The following is an 18,442-nucleotide window of genomic DNA, read 5'->3' on the forward strand; positions in this document are numbered from 1 at the left end:
CAGTTTTGTTTCCGTTTGATCCTACTACGGTGGATGACAATCAGCACAATGATTGACATTACAAATAGCCAATGACAATTGAGAAAGCACACTTGATGGCCAATCAGATTGCCAGGAGAGCGAGTCCCCAGCCACCATGGAAGACCCGCCCCCTGCGAACGGACTGGCTCCAGCGACAGGATACCGATCGGTTCGGGGATCTCGAGCCGCAGGGTGGGCGGAGCTCCACACCGCCCTTTCTCGCCGGGCGGTGGGCGTGGTCAGCTGCGGGCTGCGGTCCAACAAGGGATGATGTCATTCTCATCCTTCACTGTCCAAGCACAGAGAGAGAAAAAGAGGATGTTGACATGAGTTTTCTCTTGACAGGAGCAACACTTTACGCTCCATTCGCAGCAGAGTCCGACCCGATGGGAGCCACCGCTCCAGAGCAGGATGTCATATTGACCGACAGAATATGAACGTAGAGATTGTAGATTACTTACGAGCTTCAGAAGCACAAAGGTCGACAGTAAACTGGAAGAAGAAGAAAAGGTGAAATTGGCGCCAAAAGGTGGAACAACAGAAAGTTTTGAAACAGACTCCTGACCAACACTCCAGTCCTGTTGGTGGCGGTAATGCTCCATAGAAGCTGGTTGTCAACCGCCATTAAACACGAAGAAGAAGAAGAAGAAGTTTTGAAACAGAAAACAGCTAATGTAGAGTCTGGACGTATCTGGTGGAGTTTTATCTTTTTGTCTCTGTTGTTGGCCGCACATGATCAGGTAAATGTTTGTTTTTTAACCTGAATGCCGTTAATAAGTGTTAAATGTCGGTTTATTGTTTCCTCGTTTTTTTTCCCTCCGGTTGTTCGTGTGACGGTGATGTTCCGGATGTCTAACTTTGCGGATTACTCCAACAAACACGTTTGTGAAGAAAACGCCGTCATGCTGACTCAGTTAAAATGCTTTGCCGTGTTCTTGCATGGATTAATATTTAATAACTTGCTTTAACTCTTTTATTGAGCCAAGAATATATTGTTACATTTATGAGAGTGTTCTAATGTTTGGAAGTGATCATTTATATATAGAGGTTGTTGCTGTTGAAGAATATATTACTCATATGCTCATAGTGATCAGTATTTATCAATGCTTATTAAACATGTAATCATGTAATCAATAGCTAAGGTTAATTACATATCTATATGGAAGTGGCTATTCCCACGGCTGCAGTGTCCATAACTCTCATTTCACTATTCGCACAGCAATACTTCTGGTGGCAAAACGTGGAGCTACTTGTATAAACAAACATACTGCATTAAATGAGAGTTATGGACAGGGCCGAAAAAAAAAAATCAAAATCGAAAAATATTAAAGGAGTTATGACATCTTGAATGCAGTATGTTTGTTTATACAAGTAGTTCCAAGTCTCTCTCTTTTTTTTTATTTTTTTTTTTTATTAAAGTCAATACAACTTTCTTCCATACACATATATATAAAATAAAAACCTGGCAGCAGCACAACACTTTGGTTGCAGCACAACACTTTGGTTACAGTACATGATTACAGGTAGGTGTTTGCCTGCTATGGTATTGGCGAACACTTTGGTTAAAAATAAAATGTAGTGCTAAAAACTTTTATTCTCTTACATCAGAGCTTGACATTATTTCTTAAACTGGCATTACTGTGAAGTCAGATCATAAAACCAAATCCTAAAGTCGACTCTTTTTGTCAGCACAATAACATACTGACAGATAAAGAATAAAATATAGCTTACATGGCCTGATTCCTGCTCCAGGAGCAGCAACAGAAGCAGCAGTCATTGGTGTCTCGGGATGTTTGGACCTCAGGTGTCGCAGCATTGAAGACGTATTGTTACTGTACCTCAACTCTTGAGCACAAATCAAGCACTTGACCTTTTTGGGGCTTATTAGATCAAAGTGCTCCCAAGCAATTGATCGTGCTCTTTTTGGAACTGGCTCCTCCATGTCCCTTCCTCACCACTACTCACTCTCTCACACACACACACTCACCTTTCTCACACCTTTCACTTCAACAAAATCACAGCTCTTCAGTCACACAGCTCAGTCTCTGATCTACCTATAATATATAGTCTAACCTGTAACCTATGTTGATGTACTGTGTGAATAAATGTTTTATATGAATGGATGCCTGTTGTGTATGGTGTGTGTCTGTCTATGTTAGATCCTATGTCTATGTAGCTAACTATACTAAATGAACTCTAAACAAGACCTAAATATAAACTAATGCTTTTCTTGGCTCTGATTCACATGGTAATTGGCAATAACAGTGTCGCTAGCAATCCCCTCCTCTCAAAAACCCACGGTTTGAGCTACGATTCAGATCTCATTTACATACTTGGCGGGTCGTATTGACAGGCCCAGATTATTCGAATTTTTCGCGAAGTTCGACACGTGGTGTAACGTCAAGCAGACTGACTCGAGCTTAACATCACTAGTGGGAACTTGGGTCGGGTGGTCAGGTGGCTCACTGTGATTACTGATGAAATAGTGGACTTAGTAGAGGACTTAGCTGAGACATGTGTACACATCATTTAGGAGAGGTTAACTCACCTGTTCCAGACTAATATGACCCCAATGAACTACTTGAGATATGTGCCAAAGTCTCTATCCAGGACAAGCAGCCCAAAATACCCACACCCTTTTTCATCACGAGTGTTACTTCAAATACAGATGTAATTTCTGAACAGCAGCAGCTATAGATTTTCCAAGGTGTTAAATATGTTCAGAATGACCAGAAAATGTTTGGGAGGGTCAAAGAAAAGTGTCATTGTTGTCCATTCAGCTGCTCCCTTTTTGTTTGGGGTCGCCACAGCGGATAGAGCCAGATCTGCACTGGTATTTGACACAAGTTTTATGCCAGATGCCCTTCCTGACGCAACTCCAGTTTTACCTAGAGAAACACACAGCCGCTGGTGTTCTAAAGAGGTCTCCCATCCAAGTACTAACCAGATGCCGCACTGCTTAGCTTCTGAGGTCTGACGGGATCAGACAGAGCAGACCAGCCGCTGTCAAAGAAAAGTGTAAAATTTGTATTTTGATATTTTAAGAAAAATATGGCTAAAATAAGTGGGTCAACGTATTACCGCACGCGTCAAAAGAAAATGAACATTTTCCAAATATGAAATTTTTATTTTCAGTCATAGTGTTATCAATAGAATATGCATTTAAAGTGGAAAATACAAAACAAACCTTGTATCTTTGACAGACAGCAGTATCTACAGGTCTTAAATGTTTTAAAGATTATCAGGGAACATCCACAACAGAAAGTTTAAGATACTAAATATGTGGTGATTCCAGACTGTATGTAGGTCGATTGACCTAATGTTTTTTTCTTAAAATATCAAAATTTGAAATTTTACACTCTTTTATGATCCTTCTAAACATGTACCGGCCATTCTGAGCATATTGAAGACCTTGGAAAATCTATAGCTGCTGCAGTTAGAAAATACAGCTTATTTGATGGAACACTTGGGACGAGTGGTCATTTTCAGGCTGTTACATGCTTGTCTCAGCGAGGTCCTAAACTAACTTTGTTCATGTAAATGTGGAGCTGATGAGTAGGAGAGCCTGAAGACCATCAAACAGTTGCCCTATAATGCGTTCAGTTGAGTGGATACTTTCTTCCATAAACCTGGAAAGAAGCCTCTCTTCTCTTTGAAAGGGGCTTAAAACATCATGAGATGACACCACACTATAGCGGTGTTAGATGGCTGTATAACGGTGCAGTGCTATTTTTCCATTGTCTGGGAAGAACCCTGTATTCTGCAGCTTTCTTCATAAAAGCCTCCCTGTTCACTGTCACAGGGGCTGCAGCATCATTCTTAGACTCTGATCTGATCGATCCCACGACAGACAGCGTCGATTGAGTCGGCTGTGCACTTGCCTCCGTACGCTCAGCGCCGGCATGCCTCCTTCCCAGACAGCCCAGCGATTGCTGCACCTCACACAGTCTATGGTGCCCGCCAAGATCAAACAAAATATATAAAGATTGTCCTCTGATCATTGGTGTTTGTGTAACATTTGCAATTTGTCATGGTTTGTCAGCTGGATGTAAACTGGATAAAATAAAGAGCAGAAGTTCTTTATGTGAAATTTCCCCACAAAAATGGGTTTAAGTGCAGTCAGATTACCACCAAGTTTTGTGCTAAAACATGAGATGACTTCACTCAGCATAGCGGCACTAGATGGCAGTATAATGGCATGATGCCGTTGTTCCACTGTCTGGGGAGAACCCTGTCACTCAATCTCTGCACTTGTTCTCTCCCTGATAGTTTACTGATTCATCGAGTCACTTGGTCAATAACTCTTTTTGTGTCTTTTTAAAGGCTTTCTACAAACATGTCTAAAGGCCAACAGCTGAGGGACAGGCTGAAACAATTGCCAACAGCTGATGATGAAGTATTTGAGTTGTTAGGATTGATTGCACAGTATGAAGAAGAAATTAATCATTTAAAAGAAGAGGACAAAGGATTGAAAATTCTGGAAGCTGCTTTTAATCCTCAAGTCCGCTAGTACAATGCAGGTTTGTTCACTAAACATTGTTACTTTTACCACGTAATTTAGTGAATGTGTGCTGTAGGATGAGAATTGTTTTATGAAAAAACAAAAGTAAAAAAAATTCATTATGTAAAAGCTCTATTTCAATGTTACAACACACTGAAGGACAAGAGTCTCAAGATCAAGAAATCTCAGGATCAAGAAATAGTGCAACACAAAACTTTTTAGAATCCAATGCCAATGAAAATTTGCCCCAATGCGTCATTAAATAGGAGGAGCTTCCATTCCGCTCGCCGGCTCCGGTTGTCAGTCAAGTCAACAAGGCAGACCTTGATCACACGGATGGAGTTGCTGTGCTCTATTTCTTGTGGAAAGCTGACAAACGTTGCCAGCGGCGCCGTCCCTGGGTTCACAACATCCTCATAAGATGTTCCCAATTCGGGGAGTTTCATTATTTGTTGCAGGAGCTGGCTGCTGCTGCTGCTTGCTCTCCCCTCAAACTCTGTCATCGTGTTATAAACCAGTCACCATTTGTTTTACAACCCCTGGCAAAAATTATGGAATCGGTGGCCTCGGAGGATGTTCATTCAGTTGTTTAATTTTGTAGAAAAAAAGCAGCTCACAGACATGACACAAAACTAAAGTCATTTCAAATGGCAACTTTCTGGCTTTAACAAACACTATAAGAAATCAGGAAAAAAAATTGTGGCAGTCAGTAACGGTTGCTTTTTTTAGACCAAGCAGAGGGAAAAAATATGGAATCACTCAATTCTGAGGAAAAAATTATGGAATCATGAAAAACAAAAGAACGCTCCAACACATCACTAGTATTTTGTTGCACCACCTCTGGCTTTTATAACAGCTTGCAGTCTCTGAGGCATGGACTTAATGAGTGACAAACAGTACTCTTCATCAATCTGGCTCCAACTTTCTCTGATTGCTGTTGCCAGATCAGCTTTGCAGGTTGGAGCCTTGTCATGGACCATTTTCTTCAACTTCCACCAAAGATTTTCAATTGGATTAAGATCCTTACTATTTGCAGGCCATGACATTAACCCTATGTGTCTTTTTGCAAGGAATGTTTTCACAGTTTTTGCTCTATGGCAAGATGCATTATCATCTTGAAAAATGATTTCAGCATCCCCAAACATCCTTTCAATTGATGGGATAAGATAAGTGTCCAAAATATCAACGTAAACTTGTGCATTTATTGATGATGTAATGACAGCCATCTCCCCAGTGCCTTTACCTGACATGCAGCCCATATCATCAATGACTGTGGAAATTTAAATGTTCTCTTCAGGCAGTCATCTTTATAAATCTCATTGGAACGGCACCAAACAAAAGTTCCAGCATCATCACCTTGCCCAATGCAGATTCATCACTGAATATTACTTTCATCCAGTTATCCACAGTCCACGACTGCTTTTCCTTAGCTCATTGTAACCTTGTTTTTTTCTGTTTAGGTGTTAATGATGGCTTTCGTTTAGCTTTTCTGTATGTAAATCCCATTTCCTTTAGGCGGTTTCTTAAAGTTCGGTCACAGACGTTGACTCCAGTTTCCTCTCATTCGTTCCTCATTTGTTTTGTTGTGCATTTCGATTTTTGAGACAGTTTTCTGTCTTGACGCTTTGATATCTTCCTTGGTCTACCAGTATGTTTGCCTTTAACAACCTTCCCATGTTGTTTGTATTTGGTCCAGAGTTTAGACACAGCTGACTGAACAACGAACATCTTTTGCAACATTGCATGATGATTTACCCTCTTTTAAGAGTTTGATAATCCTCTCCTTTGTTTCAATTGACATCTCTCGTGTTGGAGCCATGATTCATGTCAGTCCACTTGGTGTAACAGCTCTCCAAGGTGTGATCGCTCCTTTTTAGATGCAGACTAATGAGCAGATCTGATTTGATGCAGGTGTTAGTTTTGGGGATGAAAATTACAGGATTATTTATGAATATATCGCGAGATGTGGGCAAAAGCCTGTAAAGTAGTTAAGAAAAATAAACAACTATCTTGGAGGAATTATGTTTCTAAGCTGACTATTAATACTCCCATGATTAAAGTGTGGGAGATGGTGAGAAAAATAAGCTGGAAATACATATGCTCTTCTGTAACATATTTAATTAAAGCAAACGGTGTTAAGTGTACAGCAAGACAGGACATTGTGAATTTATTGGCTGAGGAATTTGGACATAATTCATCTTCCAATCACTACTCTCCTACATTCCTACATGGTACTATTATTCCTGTGGTTCGACAGACTAAATATCTTGGCCTAATCTTTGATAATAAACTTACTTTTAAAGCACATATTGATTACGTAAGGCAGAAATGCCTTAAAGCCTTAGCCCTGCTAAGGGTTCTGTCAAAAATGGATTGGGGTGCTGATCGTATTGTACTCCTCTGCCTCTATAGATCTCTAGTTAGATCTGAACTGGATTATGGTTGTGCAGTTTATAGCTCTGCCCGTGAGTCTTACCTCGACAGGTTGAAACCAATTCAGAATCAAGGTCTCCAACTTTGTCTAGGAGCGTTTCATACCTCTCCTATGCAGAGCCTTTATGTTGAGGCAAATGAACTACCGTTACATTTAATATTCAAAAGTTATCTTTACACTACGCAATTAAACTAAAAAATAACTCGTAATCCGACGTATGATGGTACCTTTATGCCAAAACATTCTAATTTCTATACTAGTAAGCCGTCAGCTACTAAACCTTTTGGTTTACATAATAAGGACACTCTATTATGCATACTCAGTGCTACTAATATAGCTTCTTTCCTCATACCTAATATTCCCCCTTGGAAGCTCGTTAACCCAGTAATTGATTTATCACTAAGAACATTTAAAAAGAGTTGTACCAATAATTTAATCTTTTTGAACGAAATTGGAGAAATGAGGTATAAATAGACATTATTGTGAGATCTATGCAGATGGGTCAAAAGACCAGAACAAAGTTGGTGCAGCTTGTGTAAGTGGCCCTCTTCAAAGGCAAATTAGATTGCCAGACAGTTCTTCTATATATACAGCCGAGTTGTTTGCCCTGAAAATGGCTTTGGATGTTATTGCAGACACTAACCAAAGACGTTTTGTTATTTACAGACTCTGTCTAGTTTGTCGGCTTTGCAGGACAAAACTTATAAACATCCGTTTATTGTTCAGCTTTTGGAAACTTTGTATACAATCGGTACATTAGATAAGCAAGTAATATTTGCCTGGATACCTAGTAGTAGTAGTAGTAGTAGTAGTAGTTTACTTTATTTCAAACTCGAAGTCCATAAAAGAAACATAGAGACCAAAAAAAAAAAAGATAAAATATATATCTATATATATAAAAAACAATACAGACAATAACACACAAAACATGCAATTATAAAAGCCTATTATACCAGTGCTTCCACAGAGCTGACTGGTAACGCACAGAACTGACACAGGGGCTCACCATTCTTTTTCTTTCGTCTCTGCGAGTCACTTGTCCATACTCCAGTCCAGTAGGTGGCGGTAATACAACGATAACTTCGTCACCCTCATTAGACTCCAACGAAGAAGAACTGTTTCCTGTTGTCGTCCGAGGCTAAAGCTAGTTTGCTGGAGACGCTGGAAACATCTCTGAACAGATCAAACTTCACTCTGTGATCCTCGAATATGTTTTTGAAGAGCTCCAGAAGTACAAAGATCGACAGTAAAGGCAGCAAAAAGCTGAGAAGGTTGTTGAAACAGCGGCTAACTGCTGCTAATGTCGAGATATTTAAGTTGGTAGAAACCAACAGATCGCAGAGCAGCAAGAAGAAACGAGTGGATTTAAAGAGAAGAAACTAGTCAACGTGCTGGATGCTGTTTTCATGCCTGAAGTTCGCTGATCCAGAGCAGGTTTGTCCACTAAACTTTATTTCAGACCAACTCCACCACATCCAAATGATAGCTGTTAGTTTGTGTTGGAGTTCTTATTATAGACAATACCAAATATCAGCAAAAATAAATAAAACAAGTTGATGATAAATGGACAGTTCAGCTTAGTGATGGACTGAAGAAGCCGATCAATCGATATGATTGATTACAGTTTTTCCTCATTTTATATACACAAAAGGGGAACTATGCACACAATTCATAAAATCTGAACTCATGAATCGACATCATGACTCCAAATTGCTGAACTTTGAGCACACTAACCCCCACACTGCCCACAATAACCATATTAGGTGTAGAAGAAAATAAAATTGAAGCTCTATCCGGATAAGACGACTTTAAAAACCTCTTTAACACTGAGGGTGAATTATGGCTCCTGATAGTGTTGATAAAGTCACACTATCAGGATTTATTGCACATTGTGCAATAAATTCTGATAGTGGAAAAGTTCTTGGACATGTGACAGGCATTGACATTACGGTAATTGCACAATCAGATGTACCACTAGTGTTTCACTTTTGGCGAAAAATGAAATTCAGTATAATGCTTAATAGTTTGTTTCACAATGATGACATCCCAAGGGATCTTCATGCAGAATTTCATGAGCAAATACCATTTAGATTTTTTTGGTGACAGACTGAGTGCTTGATCCTTGTGAACAAAAACAGGTACTACGGAGACTACATTAGGTTTGTGAAGAACTCTTTTTTTCCAAAAAGTTACACACCAAAGCATTAGAAATTGTTATTTCTGTGTCCTATAATGTGAGTCAAAAGACTGGACCAAAATTTCTGCTGTAAAACCTCCATAGTTTTACAAGTGATTCCAGTATAGAGCTACTACTACGGAGACAACATTTGGCACAAATTGTCATTCTTGAGGTACTAAAAATTTCTAGATCATGGTTGAGACAAAGACACTCTAGTGAAATATATTGGTATCATTCCTGCACCTAGTGTTGCCTCTCTGTGAGTATGCTACTACAGAGACTACAATATTTTGGGGGACGTCCACATCCCTGATTATGTGAATTTCCCAGAAGTTCCAGCAATAAAACTGAAACAGATTACTAGCACTGTTTTGTAGGGGATCCATTTAGGTGTCAAATCTAATAAACAGGAATTATGAAATCAAAGGATTTATGTTTAGAACATAGTGTTTTATCAAATGAATTGACAAATTTGAATTCTGGTTACAAACCTATTATTTTACTCAAATGACTGCTGCTTGGCTACAAGTGAAGATATTTTGATTCCGTAACTTGTCATGACCAGAGAAATACTGGGAATGTCACTGATTGGTGTAGTTCTTTGAAACGTTCGAGAGGATAAATATCAGCTTTATTGTATAATGAGCAAATTTCACATGAAACGAGGTAACATGCAAAAAAAAATGCTTCTTTTTTTTTCACCATATATTCACCATTTTTGAGGTTTTTTATGCATTTCCAAACTGTAAAAAGCAGAGCACAAATAAAGGTATGCCGAAGGGTCCTTAGCAATAGCTTCTAATGTCCCTAATGGCATTATTTTATGAGATATAGGTTGGTAACATTGCATTATTAAAATGGTAACACCTGATTGTGCACTTACCGACTAAGCTTTTTAGTGTACTTTAGGACAAGTAACCCTGGCAGTTTACTTGTCCTATAGGAAAAGCTGGTTGTCTGGACAAGTGAGCGCCGCAGGCGCGAGCTGCATGAAGCATACCGAAGGCATGTGATACATACGCCAGTGGCGCGTATCACCAAGGGGTGTTTGGGGGCATGCTACTGTGGAAGTACTGAAATTACACTTTTTCATAAATTGCTTCTCTCCTGTGTGGGTGGTAAAATTGAATTTCAAAAAAATTAATTTTATTACATATTGCATGCATAGCCTCTAGCCTTTTAATCTGTTAACCAAGACATAGCTCATAATGTTTTACTCCTGCGATTGTTCATAATTGGGCAAAAATTAAAATAATTGGTAAATGCCAATATGCATCTGCTTCTCTCATGTGTGTTTTCTGAATTCATCACTGTTCAATGCATGATCATTTGCCAGTATGTTTTTTGATAAAGCAAATCAAATTCTTTTATTTCAACATTTAAAAATGACTTGCTGGTCCGCAATTGAAGGAAAATCCCGACAGACATGGCAGTATATTGTGTTGTCCTCTTCCTTGTGCCCCAGCCACGGATAATCCTGTGTCCAGCTACTCACAAACTTCCTTTCTCTTTATACCTCTTCTTTGAAGCTTCTACACTTGCAGGGGTTCATGCTTTGTGTTTGACTGGTGTTTTCCCTGGTATCTGGCCCGGTTTCCAAGGTTTTACAAAAGACATTCTGTTCAATATACAGTGGGGAAAATAAGTATTTCATCCCCTGTCAGTTTTGCAGGTTTTCCCACCTACAAAGAATGGAGAGCTCTGTAATTTTTATTGTAGGTACACTTCAACTGTGAGAGACAGAATCTAAAAAAAATCCAGAAAATCACATTGTATGATTTTTAAATAATTCATTTGCATTTTATTGCATGAAATAAGTGTTTGATCACCTACTAACCAGCAAGAATTCTGGCTCTCACAGACCTGTTAGTTTGTCTTTAAGAAGCCCTCTTATTCTGCACTCTTTACCTTCATTGTTTGAACTCCTTACTTGCATAAAAGACACCTGTTTGCACACTCCCACCTCCGGGAGAGCTTCTCCCAGATCCCGGGGGAGGTTGGAGACATGGAGTCTGAGTGGACCATGTTCTCCATCTCCATTGTTGATGCGGCCGCTTGTAGCTGTGGTCACAAGGTCTCTGGTGCCTGTCGCGGCAGCAATCCCCGAACCCGGTGGGGGACACCGGAAGTAAGGGATGCCGTCAAGCTGAAGGAGTCCTACTTATCTTTGTTGGTAGGTGGGACCCCGGAGGCAGCTGACAGGTACCGGCAGGCCAAGCGTGCCGCAGCCCATGTGGTCGCAGAGGCAAAAACCCGGGTCTGGGAGGAGTTCGGGGAGACCATGGAGGAGGACTATCGGTCGGCCTCGAAGAGATTCTGGCAAACCGTCCGGCGCCTCAGGAGGCAGAAGCAGCGCTCCACCAGCACTGTTTATGGTGTGGGTGGGGAGCTGTTGACCCTGACTGGGGATGTTGTCGGGCAGTGGAAGGAATACTTCGAGGAGCTCCTCAATCCCATCATCACATCTTCCGAAGAGGAAGCAGAGACTGGGGACTCAGAGGCTGACTCATCCATTACCCAGGCTGAAGTCACCGAGGTGGTTAGAAAGCTCCTCAGTGGCAAGGCTCCTGGGGTGGATGAAATCCGTCCTGAGTACCTTAAGTCTCTGGATGTTGTGGGACTGTCTTGGCTGACACGCCTCTGCAACATCGCGTGGCGATCGGGGACAGTGCCTCTGGATTGGCAGACCGGGGTGGTGGTCCCTCTGTTTAAGAAGGGGGACCGGAGGGTGTGTTCCACCTATAGGGGGATCACACTCCTCAGCCTCCCCGGTAAGGTCTTTTACAGAGTACTGGAGAGGAGAATTCGACCAGTGGTCAAACCTCAGATTCAGTAGGAGCAGTGTGGTCCTGGTCGCGGCACACTGGACCAGCTCTACACACTCCATCGGGTGCTCGAGGGTTCATGGGAGTTCGACCAACCAGTCCACATACGGGGTCCAGGGTCCTTTGCTAAGGGCTATCCGGTCCCTGTACGACCGCAGCAGGAGCTTGGTTCGCATTGCCGGTAGTAAGTCAAACCTGTTTCCAGTGCACATTGGCCTCCGCCAGGGCTGCCCTTTGTCACCGGTTCTGTTCATTATCTTTATGGACAGAATTTCTAGGCGCAGCCAGGGTGTAGAGGAGGTCTGGTTTGGGAACCACAGAATCTCGTCTCTGCTGTTTGCAGACGATGTGGTTCTGTTGGCTTTGTCAAATCAGAACCTTCAGTGTGCACTGGGGTGGTTTGCAGCTGAGTGTGAAGCGTTCGGGATGAAAATCAGCACCTCCAAATCCGAGGCCATGGTTCTCGACCGGAAAAAGGTGCTTTGCCCTCTTCAGGTCGGTGGAGTGTCCTTGCCTCAAGTGGAGGAGTTTAAGTATCTCGGGGTCTTGTTCACGAGTGAGGGACGGATGGAGCGTGAGATCGATAGACGGATCGGTGCAGCATCTGCAGTGATGCGACCTTGCAACCCGACTCCGGATAAAGCAGAAGAAAATGGATGGATGGATGTTCGCACACTTAATCAATCACACTCCAACCTATCCACCATAGTCAAGACCAAAGAGGGACATCAGGGACAAAACTGTAAACCTGCACAAGGGTGGGATGGACGACAGGACAACAGGCAAGCATCTTGGTGAGAAGACAACTGTTATGATTATTTATTAGAAAGTGGAAGAAACACAAGATGACTGTCAATCTCTCCTGGTCTGGGATTCCATGCAAGATCTCACTTTGTGTGCAATGAACAGGGTGGCGGCATGGAGAAACAGCTCCCCGACTAAAAGTTCCAAAACCCCTGAAGATCTTACTTCTCAGAATTTTTGAAAAAGGCGAGTGTTAAACTTTACTAAGGGGATCAATATTATGACAAGGGGAAAAGCAAAGAAAATTGAAGGCAACGCAAGAAACGACATTGACCAAGCTGAAAGACGACCGGAGCTAACGGCTAACATGTAGCTAGCAGTGGGTGAACCAGCGGCTAAAGAACTTGGGGAAGAAAATATGACCGAGCTACAAACAGTGCTACGTGAGATAAAGGACTTTAGGAGAGAACAAGCAGACTCATTCAAAAAGCTGAAAGAGGATATTGTAATGATGAAGGCGCGTGTTGAAGCCGAGCAGCGCATAATGGAGTCTGAGGAGCGCATTCAAAACATGGAAGACGCCACTCTGAAGCTGTTGGAGATGCAAAAGCAGTTCATGGAGAGGCTGACGGACCAAGAGGGGAGGTTGAGACGTGAGAATATTAGGATCCATAATGTGAAAGAGGAGGCTGAAAACAGAGCTACATCAATGACCGCATTTGTTGAGCGTCTCCTCAAAGAGAATTTGGAGCTGGAACCTTCACTGGATCTACAGATAGAAAGGGCTCACCGCGCTGTGGCTGCCACCAGAAAATGCTCCTCCGAGATCAATAGTGGTGAAGCTGCTAAGTTACAGGTGCAAGGAGGCGATTATCAAGGCGGCATGGCAGAAGAAAGGGTTCATGTATGAGGGAAGGAAGATAATCATCGATCACGATTATGCTCCGGAGGTTCTGAGGCAGCGCAAAGAATATGCAGAGGCAAAAAGGGTGCTCAAGGAAAGAAAATACGCTTTCAAACGCCATTTCCTGCAAAACTCCGGGTATTTTATGATGGCGGAACGAGGATTTATAATACAGCGGAGGAGGCGGCCAAGGATATGGCAGCGAGGGGATATGAGGTGACAGTAGTGACACCAGCAGAAAATGTGTTTGAAAGAGTGAAGCATCAAACCTGGAGGGCGGGCCGAACACCAAGTGGAAAACGTCAGGAGGAGGCAAGACCAGAATTTATGAAGAGACTGGATGCTTTCAGGAGATCCCCTCGGAGACAGGATGAGTGACTTGTGTATTCAGGTTAAAAGTATAAAGGTGGGGAGTAATGTTTATTATAAATCTCCTGGAGAGTAAGAAATAGTCGGGACTGTGCTCTCGAGCTGCCAGCAGAGGCATGATTGGGTTCTACGACAAGGGGGCCCTCCGGTGGTGTAAATCCAGAGGCTATCCCTCTGAGCCTTTTCGGGGCTCAAATAGGGTCAATGAAGAGACCCCATTTCTGGACGTTACTTTAATTTCATTTTTCATTTTAAAGGTGAACTTTGTTCAAGTTAAGGTTATTATGTTCTTTGTTCAGTGTTGTTACTGTAGCAGGGGGAATAACTATAAACTTAGAAGTATTAAAGTTGGCTTTGCAAAATAACTTTATTAAAATATCTTCATACAATGTAAATGGGCTACTTAACTCAATTAAAAGAGGTAAATTCTAAGTAAATTGAAAAAAGAGGGAGTGGGAGTGGCATTTTTGCAAGAAACATATATGTCAGAAAAAGAACATGACAAATTAAAAAGAAACCGGTTTGCACAGGTATATGCTTCATCATATAAAATGGGTCACAGGAGAGGTGTTGCTGTTTTGATATTGAACAGAATTCCATTTCAAAAATTGTCTGTAATAAGTGATAAAGAGGGAAGATATGTTTTAGTGAAGGGGAGACTAGAGGGGATATTAATCAGCTTTTTAAACATATATGCTCCTCCCAGATCTGATTGGATATTTTATAGAAAACTATTTGATTTAATGACATCTGAGGGGGAGGGAATATTAGTTGCAGGGGGAGATTTAAACCAGATGTTGGAACCACAGTGGGATACCTCCACAGGAGGCCCTCCAAAAAGTGGGATAGCTAAAAAGATGACAGACTTAATTGGAGAGGTAGGTATCATAGACATCTGGAGAGAATTACACCCCACAACCAAAGATTACACATTTTATTCCTCTCCACACAATAACTACTCTATAATTGATTATTTTATGATGTATAGCAAGGATAGATATAGAATAGAGAACTGTGAAATCAGAGTGAGGGATTTATCTGATCATTGCCCAGTTTATGTGAATCTGCTTTTGACACCTGAGAAAAAGAGAACTCTTTGGAGGCTTAATGCCAATTGTTTTGAAACAAGGTTCGGTCAGATCGGCACACAGAAATGATCACACAGACTGCATTTTGCTAGAACAAACAGGCGTATATTTATTTCCCACAAAAGCAGTTACATCAAACACAAGTGGTTGCAGCGCATAAATATCTCTTTCTCTCTTACCGTGACGCCTTTAAGGTGGAGAGCCAACACCTTTCGGTAGAGTGCGCTTGTCAACCGGCTGGGCGTTCGTACAAAACCCGCAGCAGACTCTATCGGAGCATGGCTCTGCCCCCTCTTTTCTAGTGTGTGCGCGAAGGGAGGGTGAGTGGCCATCTCAAACTCTCTGGCGCACATAATTCCTTTAATCAACAGGCATCAAAAAGGTATTTCCTCTTGCAAAAACATAATAACCCCAGCTCTTCACTCCCAGTTCAGAATGACCCCAGCATGCTTCACTCCCAGTCGTTAGTGGCTACAAAAACAAATTTGTGCAATCGGTGTAATAATAACAAGTACATCATTACGGTTACTTTAAGACAGGGGCAAAACAACATAATCTTTTCTCCACACATTCCACTCTTGGTGTTTTGCACCAGTCAATTTATGTAACCACTAGCAGATTCAGGTAATGCTGGGCTCCAGCCTATTCCATTGATTATGTCTTGCCATAGCATTTCCCACATTTCTTCTAGTGATTCACAAACAAAATTTTGAGTAATATAGTCTTGATTATACCTGTTCCAAACAATATACTCATATACAAAACCCGATGTTGTGGGGTCTAATGTGACATTATATTGGTTTACTCCAAAGGGATCATGACATAGCAAAGATAACTTCATCTCATACGCTGAAATATTACCCATTCCACCTCTCGCCGTAAACATATAACATAACACATATTGCTATAATTAATAAAATTAAGGGCGGCACTAAGGTACTCCTGGCAATGATGGACATCCCTGAAAAGATATCCCACCAATGGTGTGCTGACGCTTGCTGTACTAATTTTGCCACATGTTTTACCCGTTCGCTAGCTATCAATGTAGACACCATGAGACTGGAGACGTTGGACGTATGTGACTCTATTAATTGCTGAATTTCCGTAGATTGTTCCAATGCGCATTTGAAACGCTCCAGGGAAAGACTCCATGGGGAATGCAATACATCCCATTGTACCGAAGTCAGCCGACTCGATACAGAATAATTAGTCAAACGATATGTCCGGTTTCCCCAATGCCATAAGTGCACATTGTTCAGGCAGCCAGTAAACGGAACCGAAGGTACTTGTGAATTGTTTCTCATTGTTGCAACACACAGAGCATGTGGGCCAATTTGCCACAACATTTCTCTTGGTGTTTCCCTGGTCCAATCACAAAGTACAACCTCTGAGTCGGTTAGACATGGATTGGCATATCCCATTTGCAGCACACAGGCCATACCTTTATCTGTGGTATCACACATTTTGGTATCAAAAGTCGTATTAGTTTTTGGTTCTAACCACTCTCCATCCATATGCAAGAACCAATAGCCATTAGTCGTAATTACCGGTAACACTTGATATTTACAAACAACCTTTGGTTGTGTCACATTGTACTGGGTCCAGTGTCCAGTACATACTGTTTCATTACACTGTGTAAATTCTGGATGTAACTTTAACCATAAGGTATCAGTTATATTCCAAATCCATTTCCAATCATGATAGTTCCCTGTGGTAACTATACGCTGAAATCTTTCTCTTTGAGCTTCAGCATGAAGAGTTTGTATAGCACATGCTGTCCAATTTCCCATATGAGATAAATTTTGGAAGACATTAAATGTTTAATTCCATAATGCCAATTGTCATTTGAAATTCTTTTGCCACAAATTAGTATTTTGTACTTGCCTACTAAGGCTTTAGGCATCCATTCTCCTACCTGATGGATTACTTGAGACGAATATTTCCCTGTGTTTGATAACATTGTTCTGGTCACTTCATTATCAACTGTGTTTGATACTCCTAAGACAGTTCCTGTTCCTCCTAATAGAGTGTCATACCACGCCCTTCGACGTCTTTTGCAAATTGGAATCTTTGGAAAGGTAATTTGCCAATATACCTTTGTTTTCACAGTTGCTTGTGCCAAATAGGTGCAGGTATCAATTAAAGGTGCAACCTGGGTTTGTGTTGCCTTAGCTTCTTTTGGTAATACCCAAATCAAATATCCCCAAGATGTCCTATTGTTTATGACAGTGCCATTTGCTATCCATATATTAGATTCTGCAGTAATATTCCATTGTGTACCGTTTTGTGTACCTTCACATTTATCAGCCGTTTGATTATATATACACACATGCACTGATGAATTAATAATTATCTTACACCCTTTAGTTATTACAGGTATATTCAGTTTTTTATAACATTGTCTACATCCATAAATGGTACAATCGCTACTTATATTGCCAAAGGTACATTTGTTATTGGGTTCATATACAAAATTATCTTGTGTTCTCTTTTGTGTGTAATTTTTCCAGGAAAGGGTCACTGTAGTCTGTTCTGTTAATGGATGTCCTTCAGTCATTCCCCAGCAGCTGGAGACCATGGCACCACCTACAAGGAGGAGTATGACCCAGCAGCCGACACCTCCAGTCACGAGGCCTCCACCGGTTGCCATGACGACGTCCGCCTCTTGTGTTCCTTGGTTTCCCGATCAACAGCTCCCACCAGGGCATTTGGATCTAAATTAAACAAGAGAACTAATCGTAGAATGACAATGATTAATCTTCTCTTACATAACACTTTGATATGGGCACATTTACCCATTTTTCTTCACCTTGATAGAGTATACTAACAGTTGCATCATTCCCTTGAGCTATAATTTCTGCCGCTTTAGGCGGTCCGTTAGGTTGTTTAACCCAAACTTTGGCACCTGCTTGATCTGAGGAACCAAAACCTTGTGTTCCTCGTGTAGTTATTACTACGGGTTTTGGTATCTCCTGTACCAACCCCATTTCACAGGGTTTAATTATTAATTGAGCAATTTTGTCCCCTTTGTTCAATATCAGGGGTTGTTCTCCAAACAATCTACAAACCACTCCAATTTCACCTTGATAATCTGCATCTATCACTCCGGCTTGAATAGTTAGCCCTTTGAGTGATAGACCACTACGTGGCAGGACATGCCCATATGTCCCTTTTGGACACTGTAAACCTAGTCCTGTTTTTACCACATGAATTTGGTCAGGTACCAATGTAACAGTTGCCAATGTTCTCAAATCCAGTCCTGCTGAGCCTGGAGTTGCTCTGACAGGTAATTCCGCTTGTGGATCAATTTTCCACATTTTGATGCTGTCAGTAGTATGCTCTATCATTTCTCCTGAAATCATCCTTATCAATGGTGT

At 41.4% G+C, this 18,442-nt stretch overlaps 1 long non-coding RNA gene across 1 annotated transcript; it reads left to right on the forward strand.

Moving 5' to 3' along the window:
* Window positions 1-659: 659 nt before the first annotated feature.
* LOC117507604 lies at window positions 660-17,933 on the forward strand. The gene is made up of 3 exons (XR_004559787.1): window positions 660-761; window positions 4,345-4,541; window positions 17,576-17,933. It is a non-coding gene; the product is annotated as an uncharacterized LOC117507604 (long non-coding RNA).
* The last annotated feature ends 509 nt before the right edge of the window (window positions 17,934-18,442 follow it).

This window comes from Thalassophryne amazonica, chromosome 3 (assembly GCF_902500255.1).
Source record: "Thalassophryne amazonica chromosome 3, fThaAma1.1, whole genome shotgun sequence".
Lineage (NCBI taxonomy): Eukaryota > Metazoa > Chordata > Actinopteri > Batrachoidiformes > Batrachoididae > Thalassophryne > Thalassophryne amazonica.